We start from the raw sequence: 17,411 nt of genomic DNA on the forward strand, positions 1-17,411 counted from the left end.
ATTTCTGACTCCTTCTTTGACAGCTGGGGCGGGGAAAAGAGACTTTTAACACACCTCGGGGTCATCTTGACCACAGGAGATCCCAAGAAGCAGGGTGGCATTCACAGGCTGCAAAAACAATGACCTCGGGACAGCATGTAGACTTCCCTGCTCTGCTTGGTGCAGGTCCCTGTACTGCTAATTAAAGAGACCCTGTAGTGGGCTTTAATGGTAAGGGACAGATTTCTGAAGTGAAAAAATGCCATGATTTCAGTGACTTGTGAGGATGAACCAAATTTGTGTGATGACAGCAGCGGTGTCATGGAGCCATGGGGGAGAAGGAAGGGCAACACTGTTATGGTTGGTACAACAATGGTACAAGAGGTGGACTGTCCAGAACTGAGACATTAAAATGAAGGAGTAAAAACTTCCTAACTATCAACTTGTGATTATGATGGTCTGGGGTCTTGGGGTCTGTGAGACGACCTGACAGTTTCAGACTATGCAGGACCTCTCTATAGTGCCTATAGTGAAGAAAATGCTTGTCATACAGTGCTAAAGTCTGGACTCATCTCTTCAGCATTCACCTACACACTTAGACTTTGAGCTGACTGCAGACCCAACATATTTTTGAACAGGAATGCTTGTATGATGATTTAAGGTAGCAGTTGTAACAGAGCTCATAAAGTTTGTTATTTTCTGTTATTGTCATCATCTCATTCACTAGGTTTTTATGTATTCTTTTATGGTTTTAACTTATAAAACAGGCACTGAAATGTAGTGTTATTAATACAAAACTATGATAAGCACTCAGTATTTCTGTATTCCAAAATATGAGAAGATGTTATATGATGTAATTAATGGCAGTTAAATTAAGAACAAATTAAGGGAAATATTATTTCATGCAAAGCATGGGATTTACAGCCCCAAGAGACTTTTCGAGTGAAATAGTGAGTTGAGTGATTGGATTTTAAAAAATATCTAGATAATTATGTGACCATTAGCATTTATAATTATGCTAAGATAATTGAGTGTAATGAAACATCATGCTTCTTGATATAAACACATTACTTATATAAGTCAGAAAGGAATATGTTTTAGTAAATCAGCATTTCACAACTGACCAGGTGTATTTTGTTTTTGTTGTGCAGACTTTTTTTTATACTTTTAGAATCAGACAATGAACCCGTGTAGGCAGGATGATAGATTGAATGGGGTAGCCATCTATTTTACTCTAGAGTACTCTATCTCCTCACCAGTTGCAGATAATGAAGTTTCACTATTTGTGAAACTCTTTATAAAAAATGTTCAAAATTGACTATTCAGGACTGCCACAGAGGGAATCCTATTTGGAGATATGTCAGTAACCTTACCTGCTATATCATCTCCTTGTTGCTTTTTCACAACAAGGAATTTCATTGATGGACACTGCAGTCTCAGAAGCCAGATGCTTTTCAAAGGAAATGCCATTGATCTAATAGAGGGCAGGCTTTTGGCAGAAGACAAAAAGTTACTGCATATGTAGTTTTAACATCAACAAGATTTAAAAGGGTTTTTTTTCTTTATGAAAAATTGTAAATCAGAGGTATGTCACTGCTGGTTTTGAGGTTGAAAATCTCTGTTATTTTATTGCCCAGTCTGGTTCTTTTTTATTCATTCATTTTTAAATATGACAGTTGCTACATTTTACTGGTGAATATCTTTGCTTTCAAGTTGCATGCCTGATTTCTATAATCCTGCACATTGTATAGATATTCAGAGTACACAAGGTAAATGTGGTTTGACTGAAATACCATTCTGTTTTGGCTGTGTTTGGCATTTGCTTTCACATCATATCATCACAAAGAACAAATCTGATATACAGCCTAGCTCTTTCTTGCCCATTTTGTTCATTAGGTGATAAGCAGTACTGTTTTACACAAGCTAAAGTAGGAATCTATAGTGGCTTGTTGCTGTGAAAGATGCTGTGCTTAAACTACTGAAGAGTAGTTTAAAAATCAGCTGGTAGTCAACAGATATGGCACATACAACTGGTTCAAACAAAGACTTTCTGTATTGGCAAGTTATACAATACTTCAGTATGTTGCTTTGCCTGAATGTAATGTGATAACAGCAGTTATTTCAACCACTCTGAAGCTGCAAATATTTACAAAGCTCCTTGAGATCCACCCATCAAATGTTCAAAGGATAATGGTTGGACAATGAGAACTGTGGATACTTCTCAGATTTATTTTACAAAAACAAGAAACCAAAACAACAACAACGAAAAACCAAACCAAACAAACAAAAAACCCAAAGGAATCCCCTTCCACAGCACACCTAGTGCACTTCAGTCACTGACAGGCATTCAGCCTACATGATCAGCATAGAATGAGCCCAAAGCAACACCTTCTGAAATGTATAGAATTAAAATGTCTGCAGAGCCACTCCTGGATTCATCTGCATATTTGCTAAGGTAGTTGTAGCCAAAGAGCTTTTCAAGTTAAATGACAATCTGTTATTTCAAAAACTAAATGAATGGAAGAACTCTTTTGCACAAACAAGATGCACAAAATAAACTTGGTAGTTGGAGTTTCTTCTTAGACTTTTTTACCAAGCAGAGGGTGACACAACACATTGCTATGTATTGTGTACACATATATATGGTCCTGTGGAGGGCCTAGAGTTGGACTTCATGGTCTTTGTGGGTATCTTTCAACTCAGCTTATTCTGAGATTCTGTGGTTCTGTGATTCTGTGTATGAGCATAATGAACTTCTAAGAGCTGAATGGAAAAGTTACACTCCCATGCCAATGAACCACCATAGCAGTTTATTCCTGTTACCAGAGCTGAGGTACAAGTAACTGGACAAAATTCCCTCCTCATCTGCAATAGCTACAGAAATACCTAAATTCTGATTTCACCTCCACTGTGTCCTTCAGGAATTGCTCTTATCTAGTGAACAACCTGCAGCTCTGATAGTCTAGCCTCATCCAAGCAATCCCTTACCCAGACTGCAGCCTGAGGAGAGGTTCACCTGCATCTAATTGATGTCACACATATCCTGATGGCATCAACTTTTGAGAACATTTCCATGTTTATCTGCCTGCCTATCCATCTATCAATCTTATACAGTGCATAGCACTGTAATGCCTGTAACTTGTAATACATGAGCAAACATTCAACTCTAATTTCTATGTACTCTTGAAGAAAGAGGAATCTGCAGACATTTTAATAGGGCCAATGATTATTTCTGTCAAAACAGCTGATGAGGCAGAATTGATTGAGATGGACATACCTTGTTTCTAAGGAAAAAAAACCCTGTTACTCTGCAGCTATGAAATAACATTTTCTAGTCCTCATAAAGTCCCTTGGATATTTCAGAAAAAGTAACATACTTCTGAAGTATCAACACACAGGATCTTTAAAGACTCATTTCTTGTTAAGCTGTTTCAGCTTCAGCCTGCCAACCGAATCAGCCCAGCTTGGGTTATATTTCACTCACTTTTCCAAAATCCACTGCTGCTGAGTCCTGGATTATCCCTGTCTAAAAATTCAGTCCCCCTGTGTCTGAAGGTGAAATTTGGTTTAACAGCAGGAAGGTGTTAACACAACTGCACTGTGGAGATTAACGTTACAGCAAATCCTCAAAAGAACCAGAAATATCCAAGACACTCAAGATATCTATTTTTGATGAAAGCTTTAAGAAAGTAATAGAAGAATAGCATTTTATAGTAGGTCAGTTATTAATTTTCCTGGAATACCAAGAAGAGCTTGGCAAGAAGCAACATGTCTGTGATAAAATTTTTTGTTTTTTATGTAATAAGTAATTCTGTGTACCATTAAAATTTCTCTGTTCAAACTATCACCTGCTTTGAGCTAGCAAAGTGATCTCATTAATGAAAGGTTAGAAACAGTGTTCAGTTTCATTGCAGTTGCTTTCGTATATGCTGCTGCCCCTGGTGAGATGTGTGTGTGAAGTCCCACTTTGCTAATGGTAGTTCTGGAAATTTTTGAGAAGGAATCTGAAAATCTTTTAAAGAACCAGTGACTCTGTCATTGTTCCAACCAAGTAATCCCAGTCATTTAAAACAAAATAAAATCACCTGAAGTATATACTAGATGTAATAGATATAATGCTGAGAAAAGCATCTGAATGAAAAGACATGCTTTCTTAGGGGATTGCCATCTATGATGTCTGTTACACTCACCTTTGATCCATATAGTTGAATGCAAACAAAATGAAGTGCACTTGCCCAGCCAAGGTTTCATGCACATATTTCACAGGTATCTAAACTTCATCAGTCTATGAATACATAGTCATTCAGTTTAAGAATTTTCTTATCTGAGCTTAAATGTTTCTAATACTTCTGTTTTTGTAAGAAATAAAAACAGCAGAGAAAAAAAAAACCTCTTCCCTAAAGCCTCTCACAGAACTATCATTACTGCTTTAGACACAACAACAAAGCAAACTAAGATGTGTTTGGAACCACTGACTTTAAATCTGCAGTATGTGCACTCGAATATGGGTGCTAGTCATGCATGTGCATAATCATGTTAAAACTGTGACCCCATGAGCCTAGCTCAGGCTCAAATCACAGCTCACTGAAATGACTTGGACAAAACAGGGAAGAGTTTTTCCTGAGTAGCTCCTAGCTCTTCTACATCATATCCTCATATACTGTGTTGGGTAATGAAGAGAAATATGATTAAGGTATTTCAAGCCTGACATGAATATTTTTCCAGTGGAAAGGGTTTTGATAATGTAGCCTTGTGGACTGATTTTGGAATTTGCTTTGCTTCTGTAATTGGACTTCTAATGCCAGCAGAATCAAGGCCTGAGAAGCAAACTAAAAATATATTTCAAGGGAATGACACATCTGTGGTACACTAAAACCATTAGGCTACTGAATGCTTGTTTTGAATTACATCAAATCACCTGAAGACCATATGGCAAATGGAAATTATTTAAGTTACCATTTACTGCCTTATACAGGATTAAGAAAGATTTTTTTGCTGTTGTTATTTTAGCTAAACCTATACATGTAAACTTACTTGCTTTCATGCTTTTGTAATCGATAACTGAAGGCCAAATGCAATCTGCTAGGAATGCACAATCTGCTATGAATACTTAATCTGCAAAACAGTGAGCCATCTTGCAGTGGAGAAAGTTGTCTGCATTTTTAAAAATCCAGTAAATAAAGGACTAGTCACCTAATTTTTAGATGGAATTCTGTCTGTCTAAGAATTAGGTGACTAGTCCTTTATTTACTAGACTTATTCTTCTCAAATTCACCAGGAACCAGGACTAAGAATCTTAAAATTTGACAACTCAGGTGCCTAACTTCAGGAGCTAATATTTTTTAATTGCCCTATTTATCTATCCCTGAGAGGAGAAAGTGTTTCAGAAAGTTTAATTTCCCCATGCACTTTTCTGTGTACATTCCATGCTGTTTGCAGGTTGCAGACGGAGAGAGCAGAGAGCAGTCCTAAGAAAGTTTTTGTGCAATGTGGCAAAAGATCTTAAATAAAATGTCAAACAGAATTTTATAATTTTCTAAACACATTTACATGTATACATGAAGCAAGTAGACAAATGATTGCTCAAACCAGTCATCTAATGGATTTAGTGAGACTTTGCTTTGGTCCCTACACTGACAAAATGTGACTTTCACTCAACACCATTTCATCTAAATTGTCCCATGAGGATCAGGCCCATAGTCAGATTGATTAGAAATTCCTAAGAAAATCTGACCCTTTTAGACTAAGATGTCTATCACAATGGAAACTAATTTAAAGGTCATTCTGAATATAGATTTCTCATTGCTGGGATGTTTTCTGTCTCTCCAGGCCCAGGATTTGTAATGTTTTTCCAGCTACACTTGAAGTGGATTTTCTGTAGTGGGCTTTGAGTTTTCTGTCTCAAGAATATTTACTCTCAAGAACTGAACATGAATATTTAGAAGTTGCAGTGCACAGATCAGCACTAAATGCACATTTAAGGCAATAAAAATTGTGTGAGCATAGTTGAGTAATGACTACCTGGACTTAACTATTCTCCTACCTAATATTTTCAAAAATAGCCATCTCTCAGGTAGAAGATGCTTTTCCTGTTGTGGTTTTTTTTTTTTGTTTGTTTGTTTGTTTGTTTGGTTTGGTTTGGTTTGGTTTGGTTTTTTTTATTCCCTGCCTTTCTAACTTACATAAGAAAGAAAGAACACTGGTCTCTTACATATACCACGTAGTTTATTATTCATATTCTTACTTCATCCCAGTGAGAAAAAAAGGAACCTCTCTAGATGGAAAAGTTTGCATTATGCATTCTGTCCAATAAAACACTGAGGTTTATTATTGTTGGGTTCTGGTTTGCTAGGCATAATACAGCATATCAATGAGATGTGCTTGTTAAATATTTAGGACTTTATTTTAAAAGGGATATTTTTTAAAGAATTAGTGTAATGAAAAGGGCATGGTAGACTTTTACTTTGATATCATGGCTTATTTTTATGTGTTTGCATTATGTGGTTTCCTAAACCATGTGTAGGATAAAGGCCTTTCCTATGTTTGTACCTGCTGTGTTCTGTCAGGTGACATTTCAGTTCAGAGAAATGTTACTTGGCAACACCAACATCCATTCTTTGTCCCTGATACTGCAGTGGTTGTGACTGTGGCTGAACTGCCAAACAACCCCTGTTCAGGGACCATTTTCTTGCTCTGAAGTGAGGTGGCCTGGCCTGATCCTGTCTACACCAGGTATCTCCTGTCCTTCAGGTCTCCTTCAGGCCAGTGTGGTGCCTCTGAGGATCGAACATACGATTGTCATCGTATTTGTGAGCGTTCACACTGTTCTCTGTAATATAGAAGGCACTGCAACTTACCAAAACAATGCTTTTGCTGCATGAAAATAAAATTAGGGTTACACAAATTGGATTTGAAATGCTGATATGTTTGAAGTTAAAAAGCTGCTAGCTGCTAGCACAGTTTGCAAGAACTGTGGAGGGTGAGGGTGGAGGGAGCCAAGTTGTGTCACTCTTATTGACACTGCCCTTTTGAGAATGGTCCTTAATGACTCCACACTCCAAATCTGAGTCTGACCTTATGGCAGAGCATGCCAGTTGGCACAGGAAAAAATCATGCCAGCAGGCTACTGAGTAATCATGCAGATTACTGGCTAAACAGAATGTGAGTTTCTCCATGACTCCTGCTATGTAGCTGGGTGTGTGTTACACACTTCCCTGGCTTCCAGTGGTTCAAGAGTGCAGCATTAGGATGTATGCATTTATTTGAGTAAGAACATCCTCTGGTCAGTTTTCCAAATGGGGCCATTAACTTTGATTTTTGATTTTTATCTAATTATTCCTGATTTCCACTGGTGACTGAAAGTCAAAACTTTCATTTTGTCAAGTTTAACCCACAATAACTGGGAAGCCATGCCTATTTTCAGCTCTGAAATCTGGCACTCTACTTGGTCTCATAAACATGCCCAATCCATGTCCTTGAGTTTCTATCCCTGGAGTTATTCAAAATACTTGTAGGTGGATAGGACACTCAAGGTAGGACTCTCAAGGACATGGTTTAGTAGTAGTGGGCTTGGCAGTAGTAGGTTACATGATTGCACTCAACAGTCTGAGGAGACTGTTTCAACCTAAATGATTCTATAATTCTGTAATTTTAGAGAGGCTGTGCCTGTCTGCCCTCTGCCATGGTCTCCTCTGGGACCTTACAGCCTCCCAGGCAGCTTGTACAAGGGGCTGCAGGGCACAGGGGTTCTTGACAGGCACAGAAGCTGCAAAGGCTTCCTTTGGAGAGAGGGTCGTCACCAGCAATGCACACAACTATAATTGCAGTTCTTTGCTAAAGATAACTCTTTCCAAAATTTCACACATTATTCAGGACTGGAATTGAGAGATTAAGAGGAGCATGAGCAGTTATCAACAAAGGCAAAGAAAGTCTTTGCTCCTTTTACCACACTTAAGGGCTAAGGGAAGCCAGATAAATTAAGTCTGATTTCTTGAGCAGATCTTCATGCACACAGCTATTAATTTGGGTTGAAGGAATGTGATTCATTTGAACTCCACAGGCTTCTTTATTTTAATGACTTTTTAAAATTCTATTAATTTTTCTTTTGAATTCACAACACATTTCTGTTTCTTTCAGTGAACAATATTAACACCTTCCAGTGCCCAAAAATAATGTGTCTTAATCCCAGTGGATTTTAACCAAGGACTGCACAGACCTGTGGATAAAAAGTCTGCTTTATATTTCAAAGTACAAAGGTCAAATTTAGTAGGTACTTGTAGATTTATTGTTATATTTTTATGGGCCAGATTCTCAGTTAGTGTAAATCAGAAGAACTCCACTGATGTTAACGGAGCTATATCAAGTCACATTAGCATAGTATCTGGCTTCCCCACATTTTTTTCGTTTTGGTACTCATAAACTAATAATTTGTCTGTAGTCTGTAACTTGATGCCTTTAAAAATATATATATATTTTAAAATATGACGTGTGAATTTTTGAAAACTAGTAGGCTTTCTGAAGGGAAGATTCACCTTTTCATTTGCACATTGTCCAGTCAGGATGGCCTATACCTAAAGAGTTAGTTAGGCTATAGATCTGTCAGATGCATACATCTTAGTGTATCTGTGTGTACATAATTATAAGATAGACCTGAATGCAGCAGAGCTGTGGGTCTGACCTGTTAGGTAGCTAAAGGCTGATCAGGGCTAAAAGGGATAAGCAATGGAGTTAGTGGATATGGAAAGTATTCCTAAGAGATTCCAGGAATGTTTCTGGTTAAGTCACAGTCATTTCTGCATTTTATCCCTTTTTATTCAGGTAGAAATGGTATCCAAATGGTTTGAATAGGGATCACAAGGTTCCATGAAGACACAGAGAGGCAAAGCAGCAGGGCCCACACCATTCAGGCAGTGCACTCACCCCTCCACCAGGCAGAGCCACTAAGTTTCCCTGTGTTTGTCCTCCTGAAAGTCCCTCTAGCAGCTCTTCCATTGAATGCTAGATTTTTGATTAAAATTTTTACAGACTGATTAAGTTTGCAATGTTTTTAAAACCCTTTAGAAATTTATAGAAGTAGAACCAACTGTATGCTGCATGAACAAAAGATGATTTAAAAACAACATAAGGAGAGGGCAGTTTCTGAGCTGCATACTTACAACTATAATCAAACCTTCACATGCAATTAAAATTATGATGATTTTTTTACCAGGCCCATAAAAAATTTGGATTTGTGCTATGTGATTCCAACACATGCATATGAAACACAAGGGACTAAGAAATGCAACAATGAAAAACTTAATTGACAGTGTGTGATATTGAAAGGACATTTTCTTGAGCTTTTGCTCATTTCTCTTCTTTGCTTCTCTGGCAGCAAGCTTGCAAATTCAAATTTGACATCTTACGATTTTATTTATCATATAAAAATAGACATGCATCTAAAAACGACACTTTCATCTACTATTTTAAAGATTTTAATATATATTTCTATACTATATTATGAAGTTCAAATGCTTTTGGTACTGCATAGAACAGGGTGACTTTTCACACAGCTTATATTAACTTAGCTCACATTTATCCAACTTTGTGAACAGATTCATTTGTTGTAGTTGGATTAAATTTAGTGCAGATAGCCATGAAAACAAGGTATTTTTTAAACCAAGATAGCCAAATTTGTCCTCATTTACCTCCTGTGGAAAGCCATTAACTTTCATGAGTAGAAAGGAGAGCTGAGATTGGTTTTGCATACTGTGGAAATCGCTTCAATGCTTTGCAACTTCTTTCCTTAAGCTTATCATGGTTAAGATCATATGAGATGACAAATGCAACCAAAATTTTGACAATGGATTCATTGGCTAGAAAGTTGAAAATCTTCAATTTAATTGAACTCTTTGCAAGGTCAAAAAACTCCCCCAAAATACCATATTTATTTAGCTCAGTTGGTTAGAGCAGGGAGGTAACATCACAAGGTTGTTGGTTCAGCCCCTTCACAGTTGGACTTGATCCCTGTGGATCCCCATTCAACCCAGAATATTCTGTGATTTGTGATCTATTTCTCAGTAGTTGCAGAATAATTGAAGATAGGAGCTTATGAGTACATGAGAAAGTGAAGTCCATCATGGCCTTATCTCTTCAGTGGTTAAACCACAACACAGTGAAAAAAAAACCCTGCACATAAATATTTCACTGTTCCAGAAGTGGTGAAATCATGCATATTTTCCCTTTCAGGATGAGTACCATCCAAGTGTCCCACACTGCACATAGATGAAAATGTAATAGGTAGTAAGAATGGAAACACATAGCATAGGTTTTGATTGTCTGGAGCTTAATGATGGTGCTGATAGGGTTGAGTGTTTGTGGATAAGAACCAGAGGGAAGGCCAACAAGGCAGATATCCTCGTGGGACTCTGTTACAGACAAGCTAATCAGGATGAAGAGGCAGAATAAATATTCTATAAGCAGCTGGGAGAAGTCTCATAATCGCTGGGCCTTGTTCTCATAGGGAAATTCAACTTACCAGATAACTGGTGGAAATAAAACACAGCAGAGATGAAACAGTCCAGGATGTCCTGGAGTGTGTGGAAGAAAAGTTTCTGGCAGAGCTGGTGAGTGAGCCAACTAGGCAATGCACTCGCTGGATCTATGGTTTGTGAAAACACAGAAGGACTGTTGGGTGATGTGATGCTTGGAGGCCATCTGGGGCACAGCTATCACAAAATGATTACATTTTCAGTTCTCAAAATGAGGAAAGTGGCCAGCAGAACTGCCACCTTGGACTTCCAGCAGGCAGATTTTGGCCTATATAAGAGACTTGTTGAAGGCAGTCCTGAAGAAGAAGCTCAGGAAGGCAGGACATTCTTCAAGAAGGAAATCTTAAAGGCTCAGGAGCAGGCTGTCCCCAAGGGCCAAAAGACAAGATGATGGGGAAGAAGACCAGCCTGACTGGACAGAGAGCTTTGGCTGGAATTGAGGAAAAAAATCAGACTTTATGATCTTTGGAAGAAGGGGAGGCAACTCAGGAGAAAATTAGAAGGGCCAAAGTCCAGGTAGGACTGAAGTTGGATTTTGAAATGCAAGTAACTTTGTGTTGAAAAAGAAGTTTAAAACATGCAGAGAAAAAGCATTATCAGGAGAAAATATGTTCCTTGAGCCAACAAAAGTATTTATGGTTGCTGATCTGTGAAGATTGTTTAAAAAATTCAGTTTTGTTTCCTTTGTAGAAGTGGAAAATATGTTGAAAAGGCAAAACTTCCAACAATTGAATAAAAATGCTCCCTTGCTACTCTATTAGATACCGAAAAGTCACCCCAAAAAGATCCATTTAACTGAGGATTTCTCAGATTTCAGTACAAATAAATACAATACAGACAGTTTGCTGGACAGTCTGTGAGGACATGCCTTTGTTAGGAGACACAGTGGTCCTGCAATCCCTTCTTCACACATATATCACAGCAGAGGCTTCCTATTACATGACTGAGACCATCCAAGCAAAGTGCTCCCTGCTTCACTTCCAATTCACACAATAAACCAAACATTTAGCCTTGAAATGTTTGCATTTTCCCCAAAGTCACTGAGATATGGAAAAGTCCAGGATATCCATACGTTCTGCCTTGTGTGGGTGGCCACCTGATGGCCACAGACTTTGGTGCAAATGCCACTGTCCAAAGTTTGCAGGTACTTCTGTCAGATTTTGTATTGGAAAACTTGGTTTGGTCTTTGGTGCATTACAGTGAAAAACTGACTTTTTTCTTTTTTTTTTTTTTTTGCTAGGAAATGCTACATATTCCATTCCATTGTGGTATTTGCAGTATGTCATGAACTTTAACAAGACAGACGGAACACAATCAGCCAGATTTCACTACTGCTTCTTGGGTTTATGTTTGTTTATTTTAATCTTCATTGTGTCTGAAATCTGCCCTCAACCAAACAAAGCACTTTGATCAGGCCAAGTAATAAAAAAAGAAAACAAAACACTGGCAAGGAAATATTCTTATGCTATTGGTGATTAATATGTATACAGTGTTAGTTTAGTGCCATCAAGTGACCAAAAATATGAAACAGCACTCCTTTTTTCTCCAGTTTTTTTGTTTTGTTTTGTTTTGTTTTATTTTTAATCTAAAGAAAGCTAATATGTTATCCTTTCGATATAAACACAGGCAAATAGCTTCACAAGCAGTTTATCATCTACATTTAGGGCATTTTAAGAATGACATTTTCAAGCAAAAATTCTCAAGTTAGTTTCAAATTTTCCTCCATACATTGATACCTCAAGGTCTCCTCTGTTTTCACAGTTTATGAGGTTTGAAGCACTTCACTCACCTCTGGCTGAAATTTTTGCTGGGTAGAACTCAACAGGAGATGTCTCCAAGGTGAAAACTCATAACAGTTTCTTATTGTGTGGTGATATCCAAAGGCTTGGATAGAGGGTTTTTTAATGAAGGACATCATAAACTGTCTGTATCAATCTTTATTTTGTTTTCTGAAATACAATAGCTATCTCTGTCAGAAACAAGAATCTTAAATGGATTGAAATGGATGGACCAAGAAAAATGTTTAGTTTTAACATGTCCACTTATGATCAAACTTTGCAAAAAAAAAAAGTAATATAAACTTCAAAGAAAATATTTCTGGAAATTATTTTCCCTGTTTTTGTCTGTCTAAAATAAATGTAAATACATTTCAAACAATCATTAATGTAGAAGATTAATACATAATAAGTTTCTGATTTATTAGGATGGAAACAATCTCAGAAGCATCAATCTGAGGTGGTGTTTGATTTCCCAGCAGAAGACAGAGATGTGTATTAGCCACCAGGTAAACTTAAGGCCTAGAACTGGAAGAAAAGCAATGCAAACTCTTTACTAAACACACTAGAGAGTGAAGGGAGAAGTTGGCAGAGCTTCCACAGACAGAACAGTAAACAGAAATGTTTTAAAAGTCCCAGCTCATGCCCTGGTGTGCAATAAACAAGATTCAAGGTTACTGGTCTGTCAGGGCTTGCTGTGGTTGCGAGCAGAGCAAAATATCACTACAAATCATATTTGTTACCTGGTAGTCCCAATAGCAGAAATAACACCCCAAGTGATTTTGTAAAAGTATTTTCTTGATAATTTGTTGCATCTCCTTCTTTACAAATTAATTCCTGTATCATCTGTAGACAGTTGGCGCTTGTGGTAACAGCTTCTGGTGAAATATAAGCAAGAACAAACCTTTGTGGTGTTGCTATTTCACAAGAGCTTGTGGTTTACAGTTATAAAAACCCTGCAAAAATTGAGAGCTCTGCACATATCTCCCAGTTTTTAGAGTACTTTCATGTGTTGGGTGGCAGTGTCCAAAGTTCAGGAGAGCTGTGTAATCAGTATTTATATATTTAGACCCTGCAGCATATTTAAATGTGTGATAACCTCCTGTCTATTAACTGTACTTCCTCAGGGTTTGTTTCTGACTTTCCTATGAAATTATAAAAATTTATAAGTTAAAAACTAAGTTACAACTAAGCTAATTTATAAGTTTAAACTTTCTAAATATCTTAAGAAAAAGGTGAGGGAAAAAAAAAAGTTCAATATCTGGAGACACATGACAATGACAAAGCACAAATAACAGCACAGACCAGAGAAACACCTGTTGTAAAGATATATGCATTTTCCAGCAAAAAATTGAAATACATTTTTTTAAAATACAATTCCTTTAAACATCACTCCAAAATGATAAGCTTTCAAATTGTGGAAAGGTTTTGGTACTGTGATTGATTGAGAAGCACTGGTCAGAGTAGAGGAAAACCTGAATGTCAGTCAAATTCTGTCAGTAATTGACTAGTAGAATCTTAACCCGTCCATCACAACATTTCCTTTTAGTAATGGCATTTGCTTATGCTTTCATCACTTAATTTAGACTTCTAGAGTCTTGCTGGTTTCCTTGACTTTCTTATCATCCAGGTGCCATCACCAGTGACTAATGTAGCTCTACTGCTGTAATTGGCTTAATGTCATGGACCACAATATCCTGTGACATATTATATAAATACAAACAAGAGATGGTTGTTCTCCCAAAGAAATAACTTTCTTCTTGCATAAAGAGGTAACAAATCCTTACAGTCAGATGAAGGAAAATAACCAGAGTAAAAACCATCCAACACATAGGTACAACTGGTTAAAAGAATGCAGCCACATGCAGGACATAGATATGGTGATCCATATAGTGATGAAAAACCATACTCCTGTCTTTTTTCTTCTGTTCCTGTCTTCCAAAACCACCACAGCTCATTGCTTAAGTTGTCAACCAGAGTGCTGTATCCTTTAATGCCTGGCTATTATAGTTGCTGAGCATATATGCTTCCTTTGAAACATGGATTTAAGGTTCAAAATCTCAGAGGAAGAGTAGGTCCTTTTTGCTTTAGATTTCTAAAAATTCTTGGGTAGTTGAAGTATGTCTTTGCAGCTTGTGAAGTCTTTAGTGTTTACCATCCAAGAGCGACAAGCCAAATACTCCTTCATTGTCTAAACCATCTTTCCAATATCCTTTTAAAAGATCAGGTAACTCGAACTTCTTCCATTAACGGTCTTTCACTTTAGGAATTTCAAAAAAAAAGTAAGTCTCAGAAGCCATACAGTATGAAGAGTTGTTCAATTTATTTTCTGCATATTGCTGAGTGATGTAGTCCTAAGTAGTTTCTCACACCCTATTCTGTTCCAATTCTTTGAACAGAAGGCTATTGAAGTCAAGCTATTATAATGAGGCAGCAATATCAAAAACTAAATTTTTCTCTTTCATATCATAGCAAGTCAGAATTCTAAATGTGATCCTGCAAAAACTACCATATGCTTATGAGTACTGAGCAGAAGCTCTAGCTTGGTTTTGGAAATTTTTCAGAACACACAAAACCCCAGAATTTCACCTCTGCTCCTCTTAAAATGCAAAAGACTGCTTTTCCTCTCTCCTTCAAACCAGTCAGATGATAGCAGATATGTTTCCACCACAATTAAAAGCACAACTTACAAAACAGCTATATGAGCAGTGTGCTTCATGTCCAGGGAACTTTTCCTCCACAATGCTGCCTGGTGTCCAGCCTGTCCAGGCATGTCTGATTACTATGAGATCAAATGGTCACAGAGATTTTGAAATGCTGAAAATGTGCTGCATATGTGTGAATATGGCAATGGGTAAGTTTAATCTTCAGGGCAGATTTGGGATTGCTGTTAACAAATAACGCAGGCATAGCTCATTTCACTCATCTGTCGTACCTTAAAATTGAATATCTAACCTAAGACAGTCATCTGGACTCTCCCCAGAGTGAGCAGATATCCTATAGGAAGAAGTCTATTCCCCTTAGGTGTGATGTCCAAGGTAAGTACAGTGAATCACTCATCTCTCTCCATGACACACAGTAGAAACATGGGAGACTACTTTAGACTAAAGGCTTAGCTTGCATATTGGCTAAATTTAGATGAGAAAAATTAATTCTTAGTGCTTCAAGTGCAATTATTTCCTGAAGAAATTATTTTCTAAACAACTGCTTTGAATAGAAGGGTTGTTTGTACTCATTTGTTGCATCTCCAACTGCTATAAATATATGTAAATAACTCTATTGACTGGTGACAGAGGAGAAAGCATTTTCCACTTTAGAAAAAAACGTAGTCTTATATTCAGAAATATAGTCATAGGACTTTTCTATTATACATCATACAAAGCATGCCAAATTTTCTAGCTGGGAAAGAAGAAGGAAAGACCTTTATATATTTGTTGTATGTTCTTCAATATATGAAAAACAGTCTAATTTGTTTATGCAGGCCTTAGCTGTGCTGGTCTTGTATCTCCCCAGTTGATCACAAGTCTTAGCCTTTAGACAGGACTTATGATAACACAGGTTTGCTCTTTAGCTTTTCTGGTTTAGGGAAAGTGGGATAAAGTCAACCAATACACAAGAATATATGTCAAAGAAATAATTCATTCGTATGCATGTCTGAAAATTAATCTAAATTATGCATTTGATTTAGAATGGAAGCATGAATATTATTCTTTAGTTCTTCTTTGCAGCAAGAATGCTGTTGGACATGGAGCTGAAGTAGCTACTACATAAATGCCCTAACAAATCTGGGACTATTACCTATGCAAAAACTATAGGCATTTAAAATATTCTTAGCTGAAACATTTTAAGAGTTTTAAAGGCCAACTACGTAAGCTAATTAAACAGTTTAGTTCTGCATCTCAATTCTTCTGCTTTATTTTCCCTCCCCTACATCTAAGAAAAACACCCTCTGCCAGAACACTGAACCCCTAGACCAATAAAAGTGAGACTTGTGGTTTTACCATTTACTGAGTGGGATTTAAACATCCCTTTGAGTTTTACACACATATACTCTTTTATGTCTAGTCACATGCACTTGCTCATGACCAAAGGAATAAAACAATGTATTCATCAGCTAAATAATGTTCTGCCAGCAACTTAACTGTGCCCATTCAAAATGAGGGAAAACCCAATGACATTGCAAGTTACTTTTTAAATTTACATTTAAGTGACCTGTTGTAGTGGTGGATAAAACGGAAACTCCTGTTTAGTCTGTAAGGTTTTTTGAATACTGCTTTTGCATAGAATATCTATCCTTAATAGATGCTCCCTCCTTCCCTGAGACTTTCCAGGTTTTCTGTCACCACCACTATCCATGTTTATTTTCATTACTATGATACAAATTACAGCTCCATTGTCCTGTGGACTATATGTAACAAGTTTACTAAAAGATCTTTCCTTAAAACACCAGCTATACTGAAATATGACTCAAGGGCTCATCCATTTTTCAAATGAACATTTGTGGCATCACATTTAGCAGCTCTACAGCAGAGCAGAGTGACTCATGCATCTGATGACATGAAGTATGTATGGGTGGTGGAGGGAAGCCAAGTCATCAGCTCCATAAAGTAGCTGGAACACTGAAGGGGTGTGGGAGTATCTTACTCCATGAACACATTCGGCTGTTTTTTCCATATAGTTCACATGTGTTCCAAATCTGTTTTAATAAAGCAAATATATTCTTTTCTGTTACAAATTTGTCTCTGATCTTTAAAATGTTCATGCCTTTAAAGAGACTAAATTAGTATTATTTTCTTTCTCAGCAGTGCAGATATATAAAAGTGTACCAGATTATTTCTGGATTACCATGCCTTATTTTATTTTATTTTATTTTATTTTTTATGAGTCCTCTTCAGAATGCTTCCAAAATGAAGTGCAGGGATCTGTATATGCAGAGTGTACTGAACCAGTGGCTGAAAATCCAGCCCTCAAATTCTAGAGAGATTAACCTATGAAAATGAGTTTAGTAATGTTAGCAGAGTACAGAGACCTAAAGGAGATGTACTCCTTCAAGGAGTACCGAAACCAAACCAAATTACAATCAAGTACTGTGTTTCAGAATGGGTGTGGTTTAGAAGGATTTCACTAGAAA

The sequence above is a fragment of the Passer montanus genome, unplaced genomic scaffold, assembly GCF_014805655.1.
Source record: "Passer montanus isolate IOZ18808 unplaced genomic scaffold, ASM1480565v1 scaffold16, whole genome shotgun sequence".
Lineage (NCBI taxonomy): Eukaryota > Metazoa > Chordata > Aves > Passeriformes > Passeridae > Passer > Passer montanus.